The 23,591-nt window shown below is 37.6% G+C and overlaps 1 protein-coding gene across 9 annotated transcripts in view; it reads left to right on the forward strand.

The window, feature by feature from the left end:
• LOC106086025 (mucin-2) overlaps window positions 1-23,591 on the forward strand; it is a 271,871-nt gene that overhangs the window by 221,554 nt on the left and 26,726 nt on the right. Inside the window, exons 1-2 of one of the 9 annotated variants that reach the window (XM_013250527.2) lie at window positions 21,952-22,082; window positions 22,164-22,237. The exons of 6 other annotated variants lie outside the window; for them this stretch is intronic. The gene's annotated coding sequence lies outside the window, so the exon portion shown is untranslated. Of the gene's footprint in view, window positions 1-21,664; window positions 21,924-21,951; window positions 22,083-22,145; window positions 22,238-23,591 lie in introns of those variants that run through there. 2 more of the 9 variants (XM_013250529.2, XM_013250525.2) reach the window with 2 other exon arrangements.

The raw sequence follows: 23,591 nt of genomic DNA on the forward strand, positions 1-23,591 counted from the left end.
GGTTATTTTTAGCGCCCTTTTTTAGCACCCTTGCCCTTGAAAAAGTTTAGTTATAATACCCCTTCCCTTGGGAAAGGATAACTTTAGCGTCATTTCCCTTGAAGAAAGGTAGCTTTAGCACCCTTTCCCTTGAAGATGGGCAGTTTTAGCACCCTTTCCATTGAAGAAAGGTAGTTTTAGCACCCTTCCCATTTGGAAGGGTAGTTTTAGCACCCTTTCCCTTAGAGAAGGGCAGATTTAGCACCCTTTCCCTTGGGGAAGGGTAGTTTTGCTCCCTTTACCTTTAAAAAGGTTAGTTTTAGCACCCTTGCCCCTGAAAAAGGTTAGTTATAATACCCCTTCCCTTGGGAAAGGATAACTTTAGCGTCATTTCCCTTGAAGAAAGGTAGCTTTAGCACCCTTTCCCTTAAAGATGGGCAGTTTTAGCACCCGTTCCATTGAAGAAAGGTAGTTTTAGCACCCTTTCCCATGGGGAAGGGTAATTTAAGCACCCTTTCCCTTTGGGAAGGGTAGTTTTAGCACCCTTTCCCTTGGGGAAGGGTAGTTTTGCTCCCTTTCCTACTTTTAGCACCCTTTCCTTTGAAAAGGGGAGTTTTAGCACACTTTCCCTATGGAAAGGGTAGTTTTAGCACCCTTTCCCTGGGGGAAGGGTTGTTTTGGCACCCTTTCCCCTGCGAAAGGGTAGATTTAGCACCGTTTCCGTTGGGGAAGGGTAGTTTTAATACCTTTTTCTCTGGGAAGGTGTAGTTTGAATACATTTTTCTCTGGGAAAGGGTAGTTTGAATACTCTTTCCCTTAGGAAAGGGTAGTTTTAATACCCTTTCCCTTAGGAAACGTTAGTTTTAATACCCTTTCCATTAGAAAAGGGTAGTTTTAATATCCTTCCCCTTAGAAAAGGGAAGTTTTAATACTTTCTTGGAAAAGGGTAGTTTTTATGCCGTTTTCCTTGGGAAGGGGTAATTTTCGCACCCTTTCCCTAGGGGAAGGGTTGTTTTGGCACCCTTTCCCTAGGGGAAAGGTTGTTTTGGCACCCTTTCCCCTGCGAAAGGGTAAATTTAGCACTGTTTCCATTGGGGAAGGGTAGTTTTAATACCTTTTTCTCTGGGAAAGTGTAGTTTGAATACATTTTTCTCTGAGAAAGGGTAGTTTGAATACTCTTTCTCTTGGGTAAGTGTAGTTTTTATACCTCTATATTTGGGAAAGGTTAGTTTTCGCACCCTTTTTCTTGGGGAAGGTTAGTTTTAGCGACTTTTGCCTTGTGGAAAAGTAGTTTTAGCACCCTTTTCTATGGGAAAGGGTAGTTTTAACACCCTTTACCTTGGGCAAGGGAAGTTTTAGCACCTTTTTCCTTGGAGAAGGCTAAGTTTAGCACCCTTTCACTTGCGGAGGATTAGTTTTAGCACCTTTTCCCTTGGGGAAGGGTAGTTTTAACCCCCTTTTTCTTTTCAAAGGGTAGTTTTAATCCCCTTTTTCTTTTCAAAGGGTAGTTTTAGCACCCTTTCCTTTGAGTAGGGTAATCTTGGCACCCTTTCCCTTGGGGAAGCGTAATTTTAGCACCCCTTCCCTTGGTGAAAGGTAGTTTTAGCACCCTTTTTATTTGAGTAGGGTAGGTTTAGCACCCTTTCCCCTGGGGAAGGGTAGGTTTAGCACCCTTTCCCCTGGGGAAGGGTAGATTGAACAACCTTTCCCTTGGGGAGGGTTAGTTTTAGCAACTTTTCCCTTGGGTAAGGGTAGTTTTAACACCCTTTTTCTTTGAGAAGGGCAGTTTTAGCACCCTTTCCTTTGAGAAGGGTAACATTGGCACCTTTCCCTTGGGAAATGGTAGTTTTAGCACCCTTTCCACTAGAGAAGGCTAATTTGTGCACCCTGTCGCTTGAAGAAGGCTAATTTAAGCACCCATTCTTTTGGGGAAGGGTAGTTTTTACACCCTTTCCCTAGATATGGGTAGTTTTAGCACTCTTTCTTTAGGGAAGGGTAGTTTTATTACCCTCTCTCTTAGGAAAGGGTAATTTTAGCACCCCTTCCCTTGGGGAAGAATAGTTTTAGTGCCCTTTCCCTTGGGGAAAGGTAGTTTTAACACCCTTTTCATTTGAATAGGGTAGGTTTAGCACCCTTTCCCCTACGGAAGGGTAGTTTTAGCACCCTTTCCCCTAGAGAAGGCTAATTTTTGCATCCAGTCACTTGAAGAAGGCTAATTTTAGCACCCTTTCCTTTGGGGAAGGGTAGTTTTAACACCCTTTCCCTAGAGAAGGGTAGTTTTGGCACCCTTTATGTAGGAACGGGTAGTTTTATTACCCTCTCCCTTAGGGAAGGGTAATTTAGCACCCCTTCCCTTAGGGAAGAATAGTTTTTGGTACCCTTTTCCTTGGGGAAAGGTAGTTTTAGCACCCTTTTCCATAGGGAAGTGTAGTTAAGACCTCTTTTTCTTGGGGAAGGGTAGTTTTAACACCTTTTCCTTTGGGCAAGGGTAGCTTTAGCACTCGTTCCCTTGGGGTAGGGTAGTTTTAGCACTCTATTTCCTTGAGGAAGGGTAGTTTAATCACCCTTTCCTTTGGAGATGAGTAGCTTCCTCTCAAAATACCCTAAGATTCCATGCTTAGCCAAGGACTTTGTGCAATTCCTCTAGTCCCAACATTCCAAAGTTAGCACTCTAGCATATTAAAATTAACATATTTGTATACCCTACACCACTACTGTGAGACAGGGTGTTATGATTTAGTGCATTTGTTTGTAAGAGAGATGAAGGAAGAGAAATAGACCCATTGATAAGTATACCGATAGACTCAGAATCACTTTCTGATTCGATTTAGCTATGCCCGTCTGTCTGTCCCTCTGTCCATGTTAATTTTTGTACAAAATATAGGTCGCAGTTTTTATCCGATCATCTTAAAATTTTGTACAGGCATGTTTTTTGGCCTAGAGACGAAGTCTAGTGAAATTGGAAAAAGTCGGTTCAGATTTGGATATAGTTTCCATATATATGTTCGTTCGATTTGCAGTACTAATGCAATAAAATGGTCATTTGTTAACCGATTCTCTTGAAATTCGACAGGAAGGCCTTTCTCTGGACTATCGACATAACTAATGAATTTCATGGAAATCAGTTTAGATTTAGATATAGCTCTCATATATATATATATATATATATATATATATATATATATATATATATCGCCCTATTTTAACTTCTATTGTCACAGCAAGCGCATGTATGGACCAATCTTGTCAAATTTTTGCATAACGCCTTCCTCGACAACTACCACAATATCCGAGAAGTTTGTTGGGGGTCGACTCAGATTTAGATATAGTCCCCATATATAGGTTCGTCCGACTTTGAGATATTGGGCTGCCCAAAAAGTAATTGCGGATTTTTCATATAGTTGGCGTTGACAAATTTTTTCACAGCTTGTGACTCTGTAATTGTATTCATTCTTCTGTCAGTTATTAGCTGTTGCTTTTAGCTTGCTTTAGAAAAAAAGTGTAAAAAAGTATATTTGATTAAAGTTCATTCTAAGTTTTATTAAAAATGCATTTACTTTCTTTTAAAAAATCCGCAATTACTTTTTGGGCAAACCAATACATTGCAATAAAGTGCTCATTTGTTAACCGATTCTCTCGTAATTTGGCATAAGGGATTTTCTTATAACTATCGACATTATTGTTGATTTTCATGGAAATCGGTTCAGATTTAGATATAGCTGTCATATATGTATATCGCCCGATTTTCACTTCTAGAGCCACTACAAGCACAATTACTGACCAATCTTGCCAAAACTTTGCACAACTCTTTCCTCCGTGACTACCACAATATCTGAGAAGTTTGTTGGAAATCGGTTCAGATTTAGATATAGCTCCCATATATATGTTCCTCCGACTTTGAGAAATATTCCAACAAAATGCTCATTTGTTAACTGAATCTCTCGAAATTTGGCAGGAAAGATTTTCTCTTGACTTTTGACATTACTGGTGAATTGCATAGAAATCGGTTCCGATTTAGATATAGCTTCCATATATATGTTTGTCAGATTTTGGGTAATTTGCAATGATGTTGTCATTTGCCAAACGTAGTTATTACAGTTTGTACATATTTTTTAGAAATTTCACATGGATTGTTTAATAACCCATCTGCAAACATCCGTCGTTGGATATATTGGGTTGCCCAAAAAGTAATTGCGGATTTTTTAAAAGAAAGTAAATGCATTTTTAATGAAACTTACACTTTTTTACACTTTTTTTCTAAAGCAAGCTAACAGCTGATAACTGACAGAAGAAAGAATGCAATTACAGAGTCACAAGCTGTGAAAAAATTTGTCAACGCCGACTATATGAAAAATCCGCAATTACTTTTTGGGCAACCCAACAGCTCACACATTGTACTCATATGGTAGGTCTAGGGTATTATACAGTCCAGACTTTTGGCCTCCCTTACTTGTTTTTGTTTTTTATTAAACTTTTCATATTTAAAAAAAAATAAATAAATTTATATTCCTCAGCTTTATCAGTGACTTTAGTGCATATTTTTTCAAAAAAATCATCATTTATGGCTTTTATCATTTAATCTGTTTTTTAACTCTCCCCTACCAAATGACCTTCCTGATTAAATCGCTTATTTAGCCAGCCACTTCATTTCAATGTCACTACCGGCTTAATGATAGTGATTTTTATGAATTTTTTTCGGTTTTTATTTCAAACAATTAATTTCCGTAATGGCCCGGCAACACTGGCGTGTATGCAATTGCATTCTATTCAAAGATTTATTTATAAAATGCACGTTTTTTCCCACACCACAAAATGACAAATTGCAATAAAATTCATACACACACACACACACGCACACACACGCACACATATGAAAACGTAATAATTTTTAGATACGCATGTCAGAAGTTGAAAAAAATTCAAAAAAAAGCCCTCAATAACAATGGAATACTGGCACATGCTCCCATATAACGTAACGGGCTTTTTATCGTAGCACCTACAATTAGCCACATGTGTGAGCTTCTGTAGCAAATGGTCAATGGTTTGTGAACGGATCGTGATCGTGGTTGCGGTCATTATTTATTCATAAAGTCAATATAATGTTAAACAATTTTATGGAATAGTGATTTATTTATATTTGGCTGTCAACAGTGGTCATGAGGATAAAATGCAAATGTCACAAAAATTTTTTAACCAAAAGTCACTATGATATTCATTGAACAAATATGTAAATCCTCTTTTGATAATACCAATTTTTTGGATAATAAGGTTACTGGTATTTTTTTTTAATTTTTTTTGTTAATTTATTCATAATCACCCCCATAGGTTATTGGCCTTTTTGTGGGTGTCATACTGTGCCGTTTTTTTTTTGTTTTGTTTTGGGCTGTAACGATAAAGAAAGCCCGGAATAATGATTCTGTTTGGGGGTTCCATATTTGTAAACAAAAGTTTTAATTAACCTCATTACCTGCAATAAAATTTGGTCGCTTTTGTTGTTGTTGTTTTTGTAGGCTTATCTTTGGTTGCAGACTTTTTGTTTTTGCTATTGAAGAATGTATCGCAGAAATTTTTTAAAATTGTATGCTTTGCTAATTATTCAAATATTTTGTTATTTTATTGTGTCACTGGCATTTATAACGGGTATTTATAAGCTTTTTTTTGTAGCAGGTGAAGAGGAAGTTTGTCCAAAAGTATTTTGGTATATAATACAGAAGTTATTGCATAGCCAAAAATAGCCGAATAACTGCTAAATGGGGACAAAAATGGAAAAACAAATTGAAATTTTATTTCATTTTCAAGTTTTTTTTTTTGGCTGTTTGCATAAATTTTACAATTTTTGTTTGTTTCTCGTTCGAGACGAGCTCCATGATCTCTTTATTAAATTTTAAATACTAAAAAAACTAAAATTTTAAATATAAGTTCATTCTAAAAATAACAATACATACATAAACTAAAATCAAGTAAAAAGGCGTTAAGTTCGGCCGGGCCGAACTTTGGATACCCAACACCTGGGGTATATATGTAAACCACTTTTCATCAAAATCCGGTAAAAATTGCATACCTTATGTCCTGTTATAACTGTTATATTGAAATATGATCCGATTTGGACAATAAATAGGCCGATCGGATGATAAATAGGCCTTTTTGGGGCCAAGACTTAAAATCGAGATATCGATCTATATGACAGCTATATGCAAATCTTGATCGATCTAGACCAAATTGCAGAAATATGTGGAGGGGCTTAACTTAATTCTCTGTCCCAAATTTCGGCAACATCGGACAATAAATGCACCTTTTATGGGCCCAACACTTTAAATCGAGGGATCGGTCTATATGGCAGCTATATCCAAATCTTGACCGATCAGGGCCAAATTGAAGAAAGATGTCGAAGGGCCTAACACAACTCACTGTCCCAAATTTCAGCAAAATCGGATAATAAATGTGGCTTTAATGGGGCTAAGACCCTATATCGGAGGATCGGTCTATATGGCAGCTATAACCAAATCTGGACCGATAACCAAATCTGAATGTCGTAGGGCCTAGCACAACTCATTGTCCCAAATTTTAGCAAAATCGGATAATAAATGTGGCTTTAATGGGCCTAAGACCCTAAATCGGAGGATCTGTCTATATGGCAGCTATATCCAAATCTAAACCGATCTGGGCCAACTTGACGATAGATATGGAAGGGCCTAACATAACTCACTGTCCCAAATTTTAGCAAAATCGGATAATAAATGTGGCTTTTATGGGCCTAAGACCCTTAATCGGCGGATCGGTCTATATGGCAGTTATAACCAAATCTGAACCAATCTGAGCCAAATTGACGAAGGATGTCGAAGGGCCTAACACAACTCACTGTCCCAAATTTCAGCAAAATCGGATAATAAATGTTGCTTTTATTAGCCTAAGACCCTAAATCGGAGGATCGGTCTACATGGCAGCTATATCCAAATCTGGGCCGATCCGGGCACAATTAACGATGGATGTTGAAGGGCCTAGCATAGCTCACTGTCCCAAATTTCAGTAAAATCGGATAATAAATGTGGCTTTTATGGGCCTAAGACCCTAAATCGGAGGATCGGTCTATATGGCAGCTATATCCAAATCTGAACCGATCTGAGCCAAACTTACGAAGAATGTCTATATAAGAATGTATAAGAGATTGTATAAGAGATTTTTTGTATAAGAGATTATATAAGAGATTTTTTGTATAAGAGATTGTATAAGAGATTTTCCTTTTTCGTTTTTTAGAGAAATTTTGTAAAATATTCTTTTCCAATGGGAAATTTTGTTTATTTTTTTTTATGTGTATAAGAGATTTTCCCTTTTGTTTTTAAGGAAAATTTTGTAAAAAAAAACTTTTGTGGGAAGTCTTTGGAAAATTTTGTCAAAATATCATTTCGCTAGGAAATTTTGTGAACAATTTTTTTTCCAATTGGAAATTTTGTATAAGAAATATTTTTGTATAAGAGAATTTTTGTATAAGAGAATTTTTGTATAAGAGATATTTTGTATAAGAGATTGTATAAGAGATTTTCGTTTTTAAGGGAAATTTTGTAAAAATTTTTTTCTAAGGGGAAATTTTGATTTTTTGTTTTCATGTGCATAAGAGATTTTCCCTTTCAAGGGAAATTTCCCTTTTTTAAAGGAAATTTTGTAAAAAAAATCTTTTGTGGGAAGTCTTTGGGAAATTTTGTCAATATTTACTTTCTATGGGAAATTTTTGTGAAAATTTTATTTCCTCTGATAATTTTGCCAAAATATCATTTCTCTGCGAAGTTTTGTGTACAATTTTATTTCCAATGGGAAATTTTTTATAAGAGATTTTTTGTATAAGAGATTGTATTAGCGATTATATAAGAGATTTTCTTTTTTTCGTTTTTAAGGGAAATTTTGTAAAAGTTTCTTTTCCAATGGGAAATTTTGTTTATACTTTTTTTGATGTGTTTAAGAGATTTTATTCGTTTTTAAGGGAAATTTTGTAAGAAAATCTTTTATGGGAAGTCTTTGGGAAATTTTGTCAATATTTACTTTCTATGGGAAATTTTTGTCAAAATTTCATTTCCCTAGGAAATTTTGTCAAAATATCATTTCTCTAGGAAGTTTTGTGAACAATTTTATATCCAATGGAAAATTTTGTATAAGAGATATTTTGTATAAGAGATTTTCCTTTTTCGTTTTAAGGAAAATTTTGTAAAAATTTCTTTTCCAATAGGAAATTTTGTTTATATTTTTTTCATGTGTATGAGATTTTTCTTTTCGTTTTTAAGGGAAATTTTGCAAAACAAATCTTTTGTGGGAAGTCTTTGGGAAAATTTTCCAATATTTACTTTCTATGGGAAATTTTTGTCAAAATTTCATTTCCCTAGGAAATTTTGTCAAAATATCATTTCTCTAGAAAGTTTTGTGAACAATTTTATTTCCAATGGAAAATTTTGTATAAGAGATTGTATAAGAGATTTTCCTTTTTCGTTTTAAGGGAAATTTTGTAAAAATTTCTTTTCCGAATCGGAAGTTGAAGGGCCTAACACAACTCACTGTCTCAAATTTTGGCAAAATCGGTTAATTAATGTTTATATCCTGATTTAGCTTCTATATAGACCCATCTCCCGATTATACTCCTTGAGCCTCTAGAGGGTGCAATTCTTATCCGATTTGACTGAAATTTTTAACAGTGACTTTCTCTATGACCTCTAACCAAATGTAGTCTAAACCGGTTTATAACCTGATTTAACTCCTATATAAACCTGTCTCCCGATTATACTTCTTGAGCCTCTAGAGGGCGCAATTCTCATCCGAATCCGCTGACATTTTGCACAGTGACAGCTTCTATGACCTCTAACCAAATGTAGTCTAAACCGGTTTATAACCTGATTTAGCTTTTATGTGGACCTATCTCCCGATTATACTTCTTAAAACCCTAGAGGGCGCAATTCTCATCCGATTTAGCTAAAAGTTTTTTCTATGACGTTTCCTATGACATTCAACATACGTGCCTAGTATGGTCCGAATCGTTCCGAAACCTGATAATAGAAGCTATATCAGGTTTTGGAACTATTCGGACCACACTTGGACCATAAACCGCTCTCCCGATTATACTTCTTGAGCCTCTAGAGGGCGCAATTCTTATTCGATTTGGTTGATATTTTGCACAGTGGCTTTTCCTATCACATCTAACCCGTCGTCTCGATTATACTTCTTGAGCCTCTAGAGGGCGCAATTATTATTCGATTTGGTTGATATTTTGCACAGTGGCTTTTCCTATCACATCTAACATACGTGCTCAATATGATCTGAATCGATCCATAAACTGATATAGCTCCCATATAACCCGTCCTCCCGATTGTACATCATGAGCCTCTAGAGGGCGCAATTATTATCCGATTTGGATGAAATTTTGCACAGTGGCTTTTGCTATGATATCCAATATCCAAACCAAGTATGGCCCGAATCGGTGCATAACCTGAAAAAGCTCTTACAGCATAACAATTCTTATCCATTATCTTCGTTTGCCCATAAGAACTTACCATGTTTCTACTTGTTTTTGGTCTTTTTTTTTGTTGTGTCCCTCAGTGTAATTACAATTCATTTTGGTTGAAACTGGATTTTTTTTTCTTTTTGTGACAAAAGTCATCGATAACTCTTCCACTTATATTGAATGTTATTTATTGCTTTTTTAATAGGTATTTCCCTGTTATTAAGTTCAAATTGCAATAGTCATTTTGGTTTATAAAGTCTATGGTCTATGGTTTTTATAAATAAAATTTCCATTATATGAGCACACACACACACACACATTTACTAAACTAGCCCTCAAGATAATAGGGAGAATGTATGTGTGTGTGTGTTTGAGATAGAGAGAAGAAACCCAGATAGCTTGAGGGGTTATTGCCTTCGATAGGAAATACAATCAAACGCGAAGGTAATGGCAATCCTCTTATCACCTGCATAGAAATGTGTATCGCATTTTCAAAATGAATTTTAATTTATTTTATATTTGTGCGGTGACTAGGTATGTGATTTACCAGGTCTGCCTACAGAGGAAGAGTGCATTACTAATAAGACATACCGTAAAAGGAAAAAATTAATTTCTTAAATCCCAAAGTTCAATTTTATTTTTTTTTATACTAATGGCAAGTCTAATCTCATGTATAAAAGTATTTGTAAGATAAAGGCCAACAATTATCGGACCTCACTAGGTTAGTCACTGTTACTTATGAAATTTAAAAAGGTCTACGTATATTATTAATGAAATACACTTAAAGAAATTGTACAAAAAAGGAACAGAAGGAAGACGCATTTACTGCCCCATTTCGATGAAAAGAGAATGTTGTATGTAAGAACCCTTGACATCCATGTTGCTGCCATATAGACTTATCTACCGATTTAAGGTCTACTACTAACCAAATTTCCTATGAACATTCCATTAATGAACAGGGGCTACTTCTCTCCTATCTAAGAGTGCAGCCCGATTCAAGTTTAAGCTCAATGATAAGGGGCCTCCTTTTTTATGTCGAGTTCGAACGGCGTGCCGCTGTGCGACACCATTTGGTAGAGAAGTTTTAACATGGCAGGCTAGCTTACATATGTGGCCAGCATTGGTAAAGGCAAAACCACCGCTGAAAATTTCTCTGATTTTCTCACCGGAATTTGAAGCCTTACCTATGCGCCATGGTGGCCTCTGATTTAAAGTCATGGACTCATAAAAGTCCTACTTTTATACCCACCACCGTAGGATGGGGTTATACAAATTTAGTCATACCGTTTGTAGTACCTCGAAATATTGATCTGCGACCCCATGTATATACACGAATGTCGAGTTTTACCTGCCATCACGGCCCAAACCTGCGAGGCCCAAGGGTGAATACAATGCGTCTACCAACGCCCCCACATGTGGTAACCCACACATGAGTACCAATTTGATCCCACGTATTTGGACGTGTTCACCTCCTTGGTTAGGAGTGGAGCACTACCTAAAACTCTTTCCGATCTATGGGTCACGGCACCCGGTTGAAAACGCAACTCCACGCCGAGCTTATGCTCTACCCGCGATTTGGGTACAAACCACAGCCACCACGTTGCTCCCCACTGGGGCCTCGCCATTGTCAGGCTGGAACCATGTTCCAGGGGCTCCTGACACCCGTGGTACCAGATTAAAGTCTCCGGTCAGACTTCGTAGCCTTAAAAGACTACTACCAGTTGAACCCCAAACAGTTCCGGACTGGTCACCTGAATGGGAGAAAATCACCCTACGCCGACCTCAGCCAGCATACAAAAGTATGCATCAAACATACAGCCAGACAATATATACAAAACACAAACAGGACAAGGCAGCCCTCACGGGCTACGCCACATAAATCAGCAACAACATGGGACTTTACAATCAACCACAACAGCTAAGGGAATCAACAATGGGCAAACACCGCTGCATCAACATGGGCAAGGCAGGTGCCAGGCCATGCCATGCGCAGCACCAAATCACACAGTCGCGCCAGCACAGCAACACCTCGTTATGGAAAACTAGCGTGCATTCATACCTCCACTAAGTCTAGTCCGCCTCCTAAGAAATACTTCCCGGGAAAAGGTGGCCAGCCTTGCAACAGTCGTCTCGTCCTCAAGGGCCCTAGTGAAATCCCACACCGCCTCGCTAATCCCCATCGCGCCTAAATCTCTAATGTCTGCATAGTACGGGCATTCTGTCAGTACATGCCTCCAGTCCTCAGGTCTCCCACAGTCGCACAAATCAGTCGCGGACAGGTTCCTCTGATGCAAAAATGCATTAAAGGAACCATGTCCCGTCAGTATGAAGCCGAGACTTAGGCCGAAGCCAAAGTCCGGGCGGTCTCGTACGAACGTCGCGTCACGAATAAATTCGTAAGTCACCCGACCATTGCCACTGTTCGTCCATCTAGTCCTCCACCTATCATCAAGACGCTCCAAAAGGAGTGTCTTGAGCCGCCTAATATCCCCATCTGCAAGCTCCGAAGCGGTGAGCCAATCCTCACGCACTAATGGAATTCCCTTTTTCACACTATACAGAACGGCCATATAACTCACGAGTAAGTCAAGCGGGGGCGCTCCAAGCAATACCTGTAGTGCATCTGTCGAAAACCCCATGTATATACATTCTGGATCCTCTCAACTTTCTGAGTCGAACTAGCCTGTCCGTCCGTCTGTCGAAATCACGATAGCGGCGGAACGCGTTAAGCTAGCCGTTTGAAATTTTGCACAGTTACTTCTTATTAACGTAGTTCGTTGGGGATTGCAAATGGGCCATATCAGTTCGGATTTGGATATAGCCCCCATATAAACCGCTCCCCGGATTTGACTTTTTGAGCCCCTAGACGCCTCAATTTTCATCCGATTTGGTTGAAACTTAGAACAAAGCCTTGAGTTACGATTTCTACCATCCATGTCTAATATGATCTGAATCGGTCTATAAACAGATATAGCCCCCATATAAACCGATCCTCGGATTTGACTTCATGAGCATTTAGAGGCCTCTATTTTCATCCGATTTGGATGAAATTTGGAGCAAAGGCTTGAGTTATGACTTTCAATATCCATGCCAAGTATGTTCCGAAACGTTCTATAAACAGATATCCGATCCCCGGATTTGATTTCTTGAACTTTTAGAGGCCTCAATTTTCATACGATTTGGCTGAAATTTGGGGCATAAGACTTGAGTTATGGTTTCCAAAATCCATGTCAAGTATGATCCCAATCGGTCGATAAACAGATGTAGTCCCCATATAAACCGATGCCCGGAGTTGACTTCTTGAACCTTTAGAGGCCTAAATTTTCATCCGATTTAGCTAAAATTTGGAACAGAGACTTAAGTTATGACTTTCAATATACATGCCAAGTATAATCCGAATCGGTCAATAAACAGATATAGCCCCCATATAAACCGATCCCCGGATTTGAATTCTTAAGACCTTAGAGGCCTCAATTTTCATCCGATTTGGCTAAAATTTCGAAGAAAGACTTGAGTTATGATTTCCAACATCCATGACAAGTATGATCCTAATCGGTCTATAAACAGATGTAGCCCCCATATAAACCGATCTCCGGATTTGACTTCTTGAGCCTTTAGAGGCCTCAATTTTCATCCGATTTAGCTAAAATTTGGAACAAAGACTTGAACTATGATTTCTATTATCCATGTCAAATATGATCCGAATCGGTCTATAAGCAGATAAATAATCCGAATCGGTCTATAAGCAGATAACCATATAAACCGATCCCCGGATTTGACTTCTTGAACCTTTAGAGGCCTAAATTTTCATCCGATTTAGCTAAAATTTGGAACAGAGACTTAAGTTATGACTTTCAATATACATGCCAAGTATAATCCGAATCGGTCAATAAACAGATATAGCCCCCATATAAACCGATCCCCGGATTTGAATTCTTAAGACCTTAGAGGCCTCAATTTTCATCCGATTTGCCTAAAATTTGGAAGAAAGACTTGAGTTATGATTTCCACCATCCATGTCATGTATGATCTAAATCGGTCTATAAACAGATATAGCCCCCATATAAACTGATCCCCGGATTTGAATTCTTGAGTCCTTAGAAGCCTCAATTTTTATCTGATTTGGCTGAAATTCGGAACAAAAACTCGAGTTATGATTTCTATTATCCATGTCAAGTATGATTCTAATCGGCCTATAAACAGATATAGCCCCCATGTAAACCGATCACCGGATTTGAATTCTTGAGCCCTTAGAAGCCTAAATTTTTATCCGATATGGCTGAAATTTGGGAAAAGGACTTAAGTTATGACTTCCAACATCGATGCTAAGTATGATCCGAATCGGTATATAAAAAGATATAGCCCCTTATAGTCCCATCTCCGAATTTGACTTCTTCAGTCCTGAGAAGCCTAAATTTTCACCTGATTTGGCTGAAATTTGGCCCAAAAACCTATCTTATGACTTAAAACATCCGTGCCAAGGTTTATCCGTATAGGTCAAGATGGTGATATAGGCCCCCCTACGTACCTATATCCCGACATGACTTCTTGAGACCAAAATAATTAATAAGGGTAAATTTTTAGCGGAATCTATGGTGGTGGGTAACCAAGATTCGGCCTCGCCGAATTTATCACGCTTTTGCTTGTTTCACCAAATATTGAAAAATTTTTGATAAGTGAGTGGTTTGATCCTCTTGGCATCTCTTTCCGATTTCTTCTAAATCGCTCTATATCTGATGGATTGCATTGGTAATTCGGTACTCTCAATAACTTTTTCGGTTCATGGGCTGAAAAGTCCTAGCCCATGACCTGCATAGTGTTTTTTCCACTTCAAACAGCAATGACTAATCAAGAAGCGAAGTTTCCTCGAATGCAATGTAAAAGCGTTCTATGTTCCGTCGGACCGAATCCTATATACCCTTGTTGTTGTTGTAGCAGTTTATTGTGCTCTGTCTTGCGTCTGCTTGATTCTATTGCGTGTCAAGACCCAGGAACTCTGAGACTAAGATGGGGTGCGTCCACAGTGATCTGGGTTTGAGTCGAGTGGGTCTGGCCGGGCAGTTAAACAGGTGACGTGTATCGTGCGGTGCCTGGTTACAATCGGGACATGCATCTTGCACATCGGCATCAATCCTTGCTCTATAGGAGTTAAGGCGGCTGCATCTGCCGGAACGTAATTGAGCCAAAACAACTCTGTCCTGTCGGGGGAGTTCAATTACTTCAGGTGCAAGGGGAGGCGAGTAAAATCAAGAAGTAAAATCAGGATATCGGTTAATATGGGAGCTGTATCTGGCTATGTGCCGATTCAGACCATATTTGACGCATTTGTTGAAGACCATGGTAGAAGTCGTTGTACAAAATTTCAGCCAAATCGGAAAGTAATGACGCCCTCTAGAGGCTTAGGAATTATAACCGGGAGATTGGTTTACATGGGAGCTTTATCGGTTTATGAGCCGATATTTACCATACTTAGCACAGTTGTTGAAAGTCATTACATTTTAGGCAAATCGGATGAAAATTGCGCCCTCTAGTGGCTCAAGAAGTCAAGAAACCAAATCGGTTTTTATGGGAACTTTTTCGGGTTATAGACTCATATGTTCCATACTTATCACAGTTGTTGGAAGTCATAGGAAAACACCTCTTGCAAAATTTCAGCCAAATCGGATGAGAATTGCGCCCTCTAGAGGCTCAAGAAGTCGAGATCCAAGATCGGTTTATATGGGAGATAAATCAGATTATAGACCGAGATGAACCATACTTAGCACAGTTGTTGGAAGTCATAACAGAACACTTCATGCAAGGTTTCAGCAAAATCGGATAAGAATTACACCCTCTAGAGTCTCAAGAAGTCAAGATTCCAGATCGGTTGATATGGAAGCTTTTTCGGGTTATAGACCCATATGAACCATACTTAGTACAGTTGTTGAAAGACATAACCAAACCTCCTCATGTAAAATTTCAGCCAAATCGGATGAGAATTGCGCCCTCTAGTGGCTCAAGAAGTTGAGATCTAAGATCGGTTTGTATGGGAGCTTTACCAAGTTATAGACCGATATGAATCATACTTGGCACAGTTGTTGGAAGTCATAACAGAATACTTTATGCAAAGTTTCACCAAAATCGGATAAGAATTGCGCCCTCTAGTGGCTCAAGAAGTCAAGATCCCAGATCGGTTAATATGACAGCTATATCAGGTTATGAACCGATTTGAACCATAATTAGCCCAGTTATTGGAAGTCATAGGAAAACATCTCTTGCATAATTTCAGCAAAATCGGATAAGAACTGCGCCCTCTAGAGGCTCAAGAAGTCTAGACCCAAGATCGGTTTATATGGCAGCTAAATCAGGTTATAGACCGATATGAACCATACTTCGCACAGTTGTTGGAAGTCATAACAGAACACTTCATGCAAAGGTTCAGCAAAATCGGATAAGAATTACACCCTGTAGAGGCTCAGGAAGTCAAGATCCCAGATCGGTTTATAGGGAGCTATATCAGGTTATGAACCGATTCGAACCATAATTAGCCCAGTTATTGAAAGTCAAAAGAAAACACCTCTTGCAAAATTTCTGCCAAATCGGATAAGAATTGCGCCCTCTTGTGGCTCAAGAATTTAAAATCCAAGATCGAGTTATACGGCGGCTATATCAAAACATGGACCGATATGGTCCATTTACAATCCCAACCGACCTACACTATTAAGAAGTATTTGTGCAAAATTTCAAGAGGTACTCCTTCGAAAAATTGAGTGCTTTCGACGGACGGACATGGCTAGATCGACTCAGAGTGTCAAGACGATCAAATGCAAATTTTTTGCAAATTTTGAACATTCCACTAAGGAACAGGGGCAAACTTCTCACATATCATTGAGTACAGTCCGATTCAAGTTTAAGCTCAATTATAAGGAGCATCCTTTTTATAGCCGAGTCGGAACGGCGTGCCGCTTTGCGCCATCTCTTTGGAGAGAAGTTTTTCATGGCATAGTACCTCACAAATGTTGCCAGCATTAGGAGGGGAAAACCACCGCTGAAAATTTTTTTTGATGGTCTTGTCAGGATTCGAACTCAGGCATTCGGCGTCATAGGCGGACATGCTAACCTATGCTCTACGGTGGCCTCCGTCGACACGATCAATAATATATATTCTTTATGGGATCTTAGATCAATATTTCGAGATGTTACAAACGGAATGACGAAACTAGTACACCCCCTTCCTATGGTGGAGGGTATAAAAATTGCAAAACTAGACTTCATAAAACCACTTTAATTTATGAACTAATGATCAGACTAAAATAAAATTTTACAAGTATGCTTAGTTAGAGCTTCCTATGGACTTTACAGTCCACATGTTATATGGTGGTGGGTATCCATATTGCCCCATTTTTTAAAACAATTTTTGACGCCAACATAATCCAGCAATTTTCGGAAAAAAAATAAATTTCCTTCCACATGTTGTCAAACATATTCCCCAGACTAAATTTCTAGCGCCATTTGTGAAGCATGTAACTTACACGTGTAACAACTGCGATTTTATAACACCGACAATAGGTAAAGATAAAATGAATTTATTGTACAATTATTGTACTACTGATTTCCAGTTGTCAATGAAACGGAAATACTTTTTTAAACGCTTCATGTAATAATCTAAACTAAGTTGTTGTAATGCGATATATGAACAAATACAAGCAGATTTCATAAAGGTGTGATCGTCACTTACCATTCTAGCGTTGCAATAATAAATTCCTAAAAAAAAAAAATATTCAATAATTTATTTTAGAGATTAAATAATCTGAATAATGCAATGGACAATTCTATGAAATAGGTAATAACAAAGTTTGTGGGGCCTAATAAACGAATCATATAAAGAAAAGAAATTTAGAAGCAGGAACACTTTCTTTGGAAATTATAAAAAGATAAAGAAAGCTGATAAAGCTCTAAAATATTAAAAAACAAGTAAATACGAGTTAAATTCGGCCTTGCCGAATCTTTTACCCCCTCTACCATGGATCGTATTTGTCCTGTTCTTTGTATGACTTTTTCTACATATACAGATGGACGGTACTAAGACCCCATAAGATATACATAACCTTGATCATCATAACAGTTTAAGCCGATCTAGCCATGTCCGTCCGCCCGTCAGTCAAAAACACGTTAACTTTCAAAAGGAGTAAAGCTAGGTGCTTGAAATTTTGCACAAATATTTCCTAAAAATGTAAGTCAGTTGATATTGAAAATGAGCCAAATCGGTCCCAAATAGCTCCCAAATACACTGATCTTCTGATTATACTTCTCGAGCCTCTAGAGGGCGCAATTGGTCCGAATCGGTCCAAAACCCCATGTAGCTGCCATATAAACCGATCTTCCGATGATACTTTTTGAGCCTCTAGCATGCGCAATTCTTTCCCGATGCGGCTGAAAATTTGCACATTGACCTCCAACATTTGCCTAAGGTATGGTCGGTCCATTACCTTATATAGCTCCCATACTATGGTGTGAATCCATCTATACAAGTAAGCTGATATGGCTCCCAGACCCTTAAGCGGCAGATCGGTCTATATGGCAGCTATATCTAAATATAGTTCGATCTGAAACATATTTGGGGCGGATGTCGGGAGGCTTAAACCAACCCACTGTTTAAAATTTCAGCGAAATCTAATAAAAAGTAACGCTTTTATGGGCTGCAGACCCTTTATCGGCAGATCGGTCTATATGGCAGCTATATCTAAATATAGTCCGATATGAACCATATTTGGATCGGATGTTGGGAGGCCTAAAAATACTCACTGTTACAAATTTCTGTGAAATCGGATACAAAATAAAGCATTTATGGACATTGGACACTTTATCGGCAGATCGGTCTATATAACAGCTATATCCAAATATGGACCGATTTGGCCCGTTCAAGAACCAGCGAACATCAAAAAGACGTAAAAAATGAAAATTTTGCCCATGAATATTCCACTAAGCAACAGGGGCAAACTTCATATCAATGTGTGCAGTCCGATTCAAATGTAAGCTTAATGATAAGGGGCCTCCTTTTTATAGCCGAGTCAGAACGATGTGCTGCAGTGCGACACCTCTTTGGAGAGAAGTTTAACATGGCACAGTACCACGTTTCCAGCATTAGGAGGGAAAACCACCATCGAAAATTTTTTTGACATGCTAACTTCTGCGCTACGGTGGCCTATCTGTGCCAGATTTCAGTTCAATATCTCAATTTTTTAAGGCTATAGATTGATTACAACCGACGGACTGACAGACAAATAAGCGGACAGACACACGGACATCGTTAAATCGTCTTAAAATTTTACGACGATCCGAACTATATATACTTTGTAGGGTCGGAAATTGATAATTCGATGTGTTACAAACGCAATGACTAAATGAATTACCCCCTGTCCTACAGTGGTGGTTATAAAAATAGAGATATTGAGCTGAAACTTTTTACAGATTTTATTTTTATACCCTCCACCATAAGATGGGGGGTATACTAATTTCGTCATTCTGTTTGTAACTACTCCCCATAAAGTATATATATTCTTGATCGTCGCGACATTTTATGTCGATCTAGCCATGTCCGTCCGTCCGTCCGTCTGTCTGTCGAAAGCACGCTAACTTCCGAAGGAGTAAAGCTAGCCGCTTGAAATTTTGCACAAATACTTCTTATTAGTGTAGGTCGGTTGGTATTGTAAATGGGCCATATCGGTCATGTTTTGATATAGCTGCCATATAAACCGATCTTGGGTCTTGACTTCTTGAGCCTCTAGAGTGCGCAATTCTTATCCGATTGGAATGAAATTTTGCACGACGTGTTTTGCTATGATATCCAACAACTGTGCCAAGTATGGTTCAAATCGGTCCATAACCTGATATAGCTGTCATATAAACAGATTTGGGGACATGACTTCTTGAGCTTCTAGAAGGCGCAATTCCTATCCGATTTGGCAGAAATTTTCCATGACGTATTTTATTCTTACTTTCAACAACTGTGTCAAATAAGGTTCAAATCGGTTCATAACCTGATATAGCTGCCATATAAACCGATCTGGGATCTTGACTTCTTGAGCCTCAAGAGGGCACTATTCTCGTCGGTTTTGGAAGAAATTTTGTACAACAGCTTCTCTCATGACTTTCAACACATGTGTCTAATATGGTCTGAGTCGATGAACAGCTTGATGCAGCTCCCATATAAAACTATCCCACGATTTTGCTTCTTGAGCGCATACAACGCGCAATTCTTATTCAAATAAACTGAAATATTACACAATGACTTCTACAATGTTCAGCATTCATTTATGGCCCGAATCGGACTATAACTTGATATAGCTCCAATAGCATAACACTTATTATTCAATATTCTTTGTTAGCCTAAAAAGAGATACCGCGCATAGAATTTAATTTTACTTTACTTTACTTTACTTTATTTTATTTTATTTTATTTTATTTTATTTTATTTTATTTTATTTTATTTTATTTTATTTTATTTTATTTTATTTTATTTTATTTTATTTTATTTTATTTTATTTTATTTTATTTTATTTTATTTTATTTTATTTTATTTTATTTTATTTTATTTTATTTTATTTTATTTTATTTTATTTTATTTTATTTTATTTTATTTTATTTTATTTTATATTTATTTTATTTTATTTTATTTTATGCCATCAATTTCCTTGATTATTGACACATTTAAATCATAATGACCCATTTATGATTGAATGCCTTGAAAAATAATGCCTAAAAAAATAATTGTCTCAGTTAAAAATTCCAATATATCAAAAAAAACGCTTTCATTTAACTCATGCTAAAAGTACTCCATCACCGAACAACTTCTCCTGCCACATTACCTTGTCGAGATTATCTCTAGTGTAATAACCTTAACCTCCATAGCAAGCAAATGATGATACTCTGTTTGATTTTTTTCCAATTTTTTACAACGCAAAATCAATAATTGATTGAAAAAATGCCATCGACCTATTTGTCTACAAGTATTACCGAATTCAATATGAATGGCATTAGCAAACAAGAAATTTTGAAATCTGGGCACTGTTTATTTTGGCTACAATAATAATGAATACCCTTACACGATAGGTGATTCCTTAGCAGAACAGTGTCTTGAAGAAAGATAAGCAGAAATAATTTAAAAAAAAATTAAAATATATTTAAAAAAAAACATTATTGCTTTCACAATGGATCCCAAAACTTCAAATTCTCAGAAACTTAGTCAAAAACTTTGATTTAGGAAGAGAATTTACAGCGTAAACCGCATACAGCATTCCATTAGCAATTTGTGCCGGCAAAGGTTTGCTCCCAGTTTTCTGAGTGAGTCAAACCTTATAAATATTCTGAATAAGCCATTCGTTCATGTCTAGCTCCTTACTTGGCTTGGTTTTTTCCCTACGTAGATTTCCTGTTAAATTTTCGATGCAATCTTAGTTTAAGGAACTTAACTCACTCGACTTCATTATCCTATACCAGGAAATTTTAAATGGTAAATCTTCGTCTGGGTTGTCATAAGGGCTAAGGCTTGACTGTCACTCTTAATGCCATACCCAGTCAGCAATTTTCGACTCTGATTTTCACTTTCCTCTTGAAGAGTCTTTTATATGTCTTCTCTGGCTATTGGTTTCGTTACACTGTGCACTTCATATTCCCTCAAGTTCTGCTTCAGTAATTTCCTCCCACCTCTGCCTCTATACAATGATATTGGGCCAACAAAAAGAAAAAAACTGCAACAAGTTGTTGTTTTATTTAACGATGGTTTTATCGATTAACTCATCTAGTAAAAATTGTTGCTATTTCTACTACACGTACCATTGCTGTTGTTGTTGTTGTTCTTGCGGCTGCTAAATAAAATTAATTACTCACATTTTTTTCGCATGTTACGATGACGACCAGCATTTTGGGTTGACTTAAGGCTCTCTGACTCGCTGGCTGGCTGGGGTGTTGTGCATGGAATCTCAAGTACCGGGCACTGATAATGATGAGCCTCATGCTAGGGGCAAGTAGAGGATGTCCCCTCTTTCTCTTTGTTGTTGCTGCCAACACTCACAACTCAAACGAAAGCTTAGACAAATGAAGCTTTTTTTTTTGTTAGCGGTCTAGCATTTGCTGCTAACAATGCTATCTAGCTAAAGAAAGCTGACTGGTAAAAGTTCTAAGTTAAGCAAATGTGGAAACGCCACACTGTTGTTGTTACTTTGGGGCCAGTATTACTTGAGAAGTGCTTAAGGCTAAAACACTTTTAAAAGCGGCCAAATTTTTTAACTAAAGAAAACTAAACGACATTAAGTTTCGATTTGAATGCATTGCTAGATTAGCCATATTCCGCCTTCCCACCCACCCTGCAACATAGTGAGACTGTCATGTGAATAAATGTGGTGTAATTAATCAAAATCATTCATAATTATCAGCCTAATTTTCCTACCGAAAACCTTCAATTGGCATTTTAGCCCAGTCTAAAGTGAGTGTCAGTTTGACGGCGCAATTGTCATTATTGAGTTTTTTTTTTTGCTGCTGTTGTCTATTTTATCAACCCAATTGAACTTTTCATTGTGTACAAAATAAACCCAATGAAGTGTGCTTCAATATCAAACACACGTTGCATTCGAGTACTAAATTGGTAATCAAAATAAAACAACTGGAGAATACTTAATCAAGAACTTGTGTTTGTGTTTTTTTTTTTTTTCATTATTTACTAAAGATGACAAATTCAAGGGACAAATAGTGCTTGTGACAAAACTGCATGCAAAAAAATGTACACAAAAAACAACCAATGTGAGTTATTTCAATAAATATTTGCGAATATTAACTAAAGGTTTCGTTTATATATATCAGAGAAAATTAGAAAAAAATTGTTTGGCAAAATTCGCAGAAAAATAAATTTAAAACAGCTTTCCAACAAAAACTATTTTTGGCAATATTTTGTGAAGAAATATTTATAAAAAAAATTCTATAGAGAAATTTATTTTTAATTTTTTACCGAGCAAGAACATGCGCTGAAAACGTCTGAAACCAAAAATTTTATATTTTTAGAAAAATTAAATTTTTAAAAAATTTTCTTGAAAAAATTCAAAAAAACAAGTAAAAAGGCGCTAAGTTCGGCCGGGCCACCTCGGTTATATATGTGAACCACGTTTCGTCATAATCTGGTGAAAAATGCATAGTTTATGCCCACATAGAAGCTTTATCTAAATATGGACCGATTTGGACCAAATTCAGCACAGGCATTGAATAGTCTATTTGCACCATATACGATATGGATGTCAAAAAGCCTAACATAAGTCACTGCGTCAAATTTCAGCAAAATCGGATCATAAATGCTCCTTTTATGTGGCCTAGACTATAAATCGAGAGATCGGTCTATATGGCAACTATATCCAAATCTGGACCGATCTGGGCCATTTTGAAAAAGGAGGGCGAAGGGCCTAATACAACTCATTGTCCCAAATTTCGGCGACATCGGACAATAAATAAGTCTTTAATGGGCGCAGGACCTCAAATCCAGAGATCAGTCTTTACGGCAGCTATATCCAAATCTGGAACGATCTTGGCCAAATTGTAGCAAGATGTCGAGGGGCTGAACACAACTCACTGTCCCGAATTTCGGCGACATCGGATAATAAATGCGCCTTTTATGAGTCCAAAACCTTAAATCGAGAAATCGGTCCCTATGGCAGCTATATCTAAATCTGGGCCGATTTGGGCCAAATTATAGAAAGATGCTGAAGACACTAACACAACTCACTGTCCCAAACTTTGGCAAAATTAGACTATAAATGCGCCTTTTATGAGCCCAAAACCTTAAATCGAAAGATCGGTCTATATGGCAGCTATATCCAAATCTGGGCCGATTTGGGCCAAATTACAGAAAGATGTTGGAGAGCCTAACACAACTCACTGTCCTCAATTTCGACGAAATCGGACAATAAATGCGCCTTTTATGGGCCCAAAACCTTAAATCGAGAGATCGGTCTATATGACAGCTATATCCAAATCTGGACCGATTTGGGCCAAATTAACGAAGGATGTCAAAGCGTCTAACACAACTCACTGTCCCAAATTTTGGCAAAATTAGACTATAAATGCGCATTTTATGAGCCCAAAACCTTAAATCGAGATATCGGTCTAT

The sequence above is a fragment of the Stomoxys calcitrans genome, chromosome 4 (genome assembly GCF_963082655.1).
Source record: "Stomoxys calcitrans chromosome 4, idStoCalc2.1, whole genome shotgun sequence".
Lineage (NCBI taxonomy): Eukaryota > Metazoa > Arthropoda > Insecta > Diptera > Muscidae > Stomoxys > Stomoxys calcitrans.